We start from the raw sequence: 6,292 nt of genomic DNA on the forward strand, positions 1-6,292 counted from the left end.
TGCAGAATGGGCAAATACAAAATTAGGCCTAAGGTCTTGGAAGGGGCTTTTTTAAGCAGGCATCTGGAGGCATAAGCTCCATTAACTTCACAGTACATCTGTATCCAGGCATGGGCTTCGTGTCTCTCCAAAGGAAAGATTCTCTGGGAGGCACCACCCATGACTCCGGCTCAACCTTGTCTCTCCCTGATGAGGCTCGAGGCTGAGGATCAATGAAGCTCCAGTTTTTCCCCACCCAGGACAGATAGAGTGGTGCTTCCACGTACCCACCTTAACCTAACCCTCTCCCCAGGGGACAGCGGTGCCCACACAAGGGGACCTGGTGTCCAGCATGGAGATATCACCACGGAGCCTGAACAGTAGGGCTCACTGGCTTGCCAGGGACCAGAGCTGTGGCTGGCCCAGGTCTGTGCCCTGTTCTCACCTGCCAAGCAATCTCCAGCCCCTAGCCAGAGTTTGGCAGAGGGGGAGCCCTCTGCCAGTTAGCTCCTTGGGTGCCTGGGGAGCCATGCCACTCCGCGGTGGCCCTGACATTCTCTGCACATTCTTTACTCCGAGGGCCTGTCAGCTTTCGATTCTGACCTGCCACACGTCACAAACTGTCCTCAGATAAATGCCTCTCGCAAATCCAAAGGCTCCTACCTGGAGCCACATTCCAGATGGTTGAGCAACAATGTGGACGCCTCCCTGCACAGGTTTGCCTCTTCTTGCATTAATGTGGCTGCTTGTCCGGCTCCGGGAGGCCCTGCCCGGTCTCTGCTCTGCAGCCTTTCCTTGCTCAACACAGTGCGCTGTGGAAACCATCACGGCATGTTGCGTCAGTGGCGAGAATGCCAAAACCTCAGCCAGAGAACGACTAACAGCACAGGACACAGCTACGGGGTGCCCTGGAAGCTACAGCAGCCTTCTTTCATTTCAAAGAAGAAAAACAGCCCTCCTTCCCAGAGGCTTTTCTCTAAGGTTTGGGTTCTCTGCCTCAGCAAGAGTGACTTCTCTTTACCCATCCTCTTTCTCTGGAAGTGGGTGCCCTCGCTTCCCTCCCTCCCTCCCTCCTTCACTCGCTGCCGTCACAGGTGTCTGCCGAGCGCCCACCGTGTTCCCAGCACTGTGGCAGGCACCGAGGGCGCAGCGATGAATGAAGCCGCCTCTGTGTCCCGAGACCTTTATGTTCCTACCATCTGTTTTATCTTTATACCCCGTGCTGAGGCCGGCACAGGGGCGCTCCTAAGTGTTGGCTACGAGAGCAGTCTTGACAAGAACTGGCCCCCGTCTACGTTTCTGGCACCGGATGCCATCACCCTCCTGTGCACACCCGACCACATGGACGCTGGGAAAATGGCCCTGAGTGCCCTGTCGTCTCTCCGACCGCCAGGCCTTTGCACGTGAGGTCCCTTTTCTCTGGAAAGCCTTCCTCATCTCTCGTCTCCATCTCTTGGCCTGTTTAAAACTCATCCATCAAAATCCAGCTCGAGCATCACGTCCTCCTGGCTGCTTCCCCTCTCAAATTCCCTGATGTTCCCCAGGACCCTGAGAGGGACGTATGGGGGAGACCTGCAGACTGAGCAGACATTAGTCCGTGGCTCTGCTGGCTTGACAGGGAGCAGCTGAGAAGATATAACCGGCCTTTTTGACTAGACAGAGGTGACTCCTTGTCCCCGTGTCGGGGTCACAAGTGGCCCTGAACACTGCCCAGACAGGAGCCCCTTAGTATGTTTTGGCTAGAGGGCCCACTCCCCTCCTTGTGGGCCAACCCCCCCCCCCATTCATTGGAGGTAGGGGAGGATGAAAGGGACTCTGTGGGTGGAGTCTTGGGGTCAGAGAAGGAGAAGCAGAGCCTGAGGGCTGGGGCCAAGGTGGAAAGGAGGGGCTGGGCAGGCAGCTGTGGGTGTGTGAGCCCAGAACCGGCCCTGCAGGATGGCTGGCCCATGAGACAGGCCCCAGCACTGCCAACCACGTGGGGCCCAGGCAGCCCCAGCCGTGGGAACAGCTGGTGAGCCAAACTCCCTCTACCTCCAAGAGAGCCGCTCCTGCCTGGCTCTGCCAGCCCTGGGCTCCCTCCGGGAACAGGCCAGGGGCAGAGGTAGAGGCAGAGAGGAACCCGTTTTATCAGGACGATGTTCCCAGCCATGCCCTATGGTACTTGAGTCCCAGGAATGACTCACAGGGCTCGGACCCAGAGCACCGTGCTCACAGCCCGGTAAGGATGGGGGACAGGGAGCATTTGCTGCTTTCCCACCCCACGTCCAGCTGATGCCGCTCACCTTCTCAGACCACCCCTTCCACATTCACTCATTCAGCAGATATCCATTAAGCACCCACTGTGTGCCCGACACTGTTCTAGGTGCTGAGGAGATCATAAGGCAGACAAAATCCATGCCCTTTGGAACTTGCATTCGAGCAGGGGTGGGATGGGGGAAGACAAGCAGGAAACCCAATACCTTTTGCAGACTGCGTCAGAACAATGTTTCTTAAACCCATGGTGGCAAAACGACAGTTTTGTTTTTTTTTCTAATCTACATCTAGGTTTCTGGGCAATGCAATTTGCTATAAATTCTATAGAATCTACAGATGCCACAGTACAGAAGTTCCTAAATCCTCACTCCCCATTTCTGCGCTCACGTCCTCGTGCGGTGCTGGTGCACACTGTGCCTGAAGGTGGTAAGAGCTTCGGGGGAAAGCAGAGGAGGGCAGGAGAGACCAGGTGGCAGGGCTAGGGGGAGAGCTGCAATTTTAAAGGTGACATTTGAGCAAAGATCTGAAGGAAGTGAGGGAGAACGCCACACATGAGTCTGAGGAAGGTGCATTCAAGGTTTAGTAAAAAGTAGAGTTTTTTTTTTTTTTTTTTTTTTTTTTTTTTTTAAAGATTTTATTTATTTATTTTACAGAGACAGAGACAGCGAGAGCAGGAACACAAGCAGGGGGAGAGGGAGAGGGAGAAGCAGGCTCCCCGCGGAGCCGGGAGCCCGACGCGGGGCTCGACCCCAGGACCCTGGGATCATGACCTGAGCTGAAGGCAGTCGCTCAACCAACTGAGCCACCCAGGCGCCTCAAAAGTAGAGTTTTACAAATGTGGATTTTGACTTGTTGAGACCTTATTGCTAGGCGAGGGGCAGGGGGCAGGGAGCACTGTAAGGGGAGATGAAATGGGGATCCCTGGGCAGGGGAGGCCCCAAGGACCACACCCCTGAATCCTGCAGAGGCTGAAGCTCCCTGAGGTGGCTCCTGTGCCCGGGGTGGGCCTGGAGGGTTCCCTAAACCCTCAGAGCTCCGTGTGCCTCTCAAGCCCGGGCAGGGCCTCCCTGGAGCCACTGTGATCCTGAATGGGCACACAGTTTCCCTGAACCTGGTCTCCTGCCTCCTTTCTGAACCTTCTTTCTTCGTGAGCCAGCTTTCAGTACCTGATAAGAGGGTCACCCAGGACACCAGACACAGGCCACTCTCTTGGTAGAAAGACATTTTTTGCCATGCTCAGTGCATCGATCTCCAGCTTTTAGCCGAGGAGGTGGCTTGAGCCCTGTTCCTGTGTCCACAGAGGAACAGGGCCATGACCATAGAGAAAGTTCCATCCATCTGATTTGTTTCTGCATCTCATCCCAGCTAATTTGGCAAACTGGACACGTGGAGATTCCTTTCCCTTGTTGAACACACTTTCACACCCGCAAATGCATGCACAGTCATATACACACATTTCCACACCAAACACACACCCAGACTCAAAATATACTCACGGGTTTGGCCACACGACATCTCCCTACAAACATGCGTCATGAACTTTCGGGTACACTAAAGTGGCCGTGGCCGTGCACACTTATACACACACACACACACACGTACATGCTCTTGTGGACCCACACCCAAACCCACACCCACCATACACATACCCCCCCAAGAAACGCGCCCATGGCTCCCTGCACATGGAGACTCCCCACCCAAGAGAGTTTCTATTTGGAGCAAACACACAGCAACCATGGTGAGTGGCAGATGGATGGGACAAAGTTCACTTATGTGTCCAGGTGTCTCCACCAACACAGCCAGAAGGAGCAAACAGCAGGCTCGGCCCCTTCCCACTAGGCCTTCAGGAGGGCAAGGCTTGGGTGGGGTCAGATTTGGGCAGGAGTATGGCAGAGCTCCTGGCTGCTGACTCAAGGCCCAGAGCAGAAAGCCTTGTGCATTCCCGACAAGTAGGTCACCGTGACGAGAAGTGCTGGCCCACCTGTCAGACTTAAGGTCAGTTGGAAAAGACTTGCGGAAAACCCAACCCTCATGGGCCAGCAGGTGTTCAATAGGTGCTGCCTTTCATTCTAGCCCTTCCGTTAGGTCTACACAGCCCTGGGAAGCAGGTGTTGGGGGCAAGCACCCTTGCTGGGTGCAGTGTGTATAGAGGGGAAGCAGGCAACGGCTTCAGAGGGGCTGTAATAGGGGATGCATGGTGGAGGCAGGTGGACATATCCCTAATATTGTTCGTATGGATTGCAGCTGTGTGTTAAGCACTGTGTGGGTGTTCCCATGTATGACCTTGCAGGATACAGTTGTGCACATTAGAGATTATTGCCTCCGTTTCACAGATGAGGAAGCTAAGTCTCAGAGGGCTTAACTAAATGACTCCAGATCCCCAACTAATAAGGGCAGAAGGAGGATTGGAGCCCAAGTCTGTCTGACTCCGGAGCTCAGACTCTTTCTACATCCCCCTGTGGAAGCTAAGACTTGCATTTTAAACTTCCACAAGCAAGAGGAGTCTAAGGCGATATGACAACTAAATGTACTATGGTATCTTATATGGGATCTTGCAACAGTAAAAGGACATTAGGGAAAAACTGAGGCTATTTGAATAAAGTATGGACTTTAGTTAATGATAACATAAGAATATTGGTTCATTCATTGTAACAAACGTACCCTACTAATTAAGATGTTAAAAATAGAGAAAACTGGGTGCAAGTACACAGCAATTTTTCATATTATCTTTATAATAATTCTGCGACTCTAAAAGTGTCCTAAAATAAAAAGTTGATTAAAAAAGAAAAAAATATATATTTGCCAGAAGCAGGAGGCCACAGGTAACTTATATTCCAAGGTGCAGCCTGTGCCCAAGGCCTAAAGAGGCAGGGCCTCTGCAAAATGTCTCACCCCCTTGTCTCAAAATAAAAGGCCATTTTGGATTTTGTACCCCTGAGTTCCCATCCCTTGCACACCTGAAATACAGACATTCACTGCAGGGCTATTATATCCAAGGCCACCAGAATCCCCTTCCTCAACGGGACAAAGGGGCACTGAAGGCAGGCAGAGCCAGGCAGGAGGGCACAGAGCTCTGGGGCTCTGCAAACTGGCACGAATTGTTGGGGCCCAGCGGGGAGGTCTTGCCAGGTCTGCCTGCTCCCGCCTTGCAGTATGGCCTGGCCAAGCTGATACTCCCATTGGAATGTAGCTTCTGAGGTAAAAGTCTTGCACTTCCTCTGTTAAATGTATTTCTAGGCATTTTATCCTTTTTTGATACTATTATAAATGTAATTGTTTTCTTGATTTTATTTTAGGGCTGTTTATTGTTCGTGTACAGAAATAAAACTGATTTTTGAAATCAGAAAAGAAATGTAAATAACCATGCATCAGGCTGGCTTTTGACTCCCAGAGTCAGAACGATCCAGTCACAACACAAAGGCAGTGGCACAAGAGGGCACCATTGGAAGAAAGCTGGGCCTGGCCAGAGAGCGGGGGCAATGCGTCTGTCTGCCCGCTCTAAGAGTGGATCCCAGCTTCTTCCTTCCCCACGTGTTGGGAATTCCTCTCTGGATTCTGGCATCAGGCCTGAGCTCCTTATCTCCTCCACACTAGTCTTATCTGAGCAATCCAGTGAATCCACCAAGAACGTATGTGCTGCCCTTCCAGCAAGCAGGGTGTTTGCAGAGCTGGCCTTGGGCCCTTCGTTTCCAGGAAGCAGACCCAGCCCAGTGAGCTGGGCTAGGGCTCTGGCTGAAATAGCCCCCAAGACCAGGACCAGCTGGGGCCCCTCCACCTAGGTGAGAGCAGCTGAGCACCTTCTGTGGAACCGCATTCCAGACCACCTCGCAGGCTCTACCAGCGGTGTGGATTGCAGTGTGGTTTCGGCCACAGTTCACTGAGACCTTGAAGGAAATGGAAAAAAAAAAAAAAAAAAAAAACAGGAACAACAGAGGGAGAACCGAGGCATCAGGGGACATGAGGCATGAAGGGTGATGGAGAGTGGGGCCTGGCAGTGAGGAGGCCATGAATGACTATTTGCAAATTTTCATGGCTAGGGAAGGTGTCAAAGTTGTCTGTA

The sequence above is a fragment of the Mirounga angustirostris genome, unplaced genomic scaffold, assembly GCF_029215605.1.
Source record: "Mirounga angustirostris isolate CCGP_5_RB_7025 unplaced genomic scaffold, mMirAng1.0.hap1 SCAF_1, whole genome shotgun sequence".
NCBI lineage: Eukaryota > Metazoa > Chordata > Mammalia > Carnivora > Phocidae > Mirounga > Mirounga angustirostris.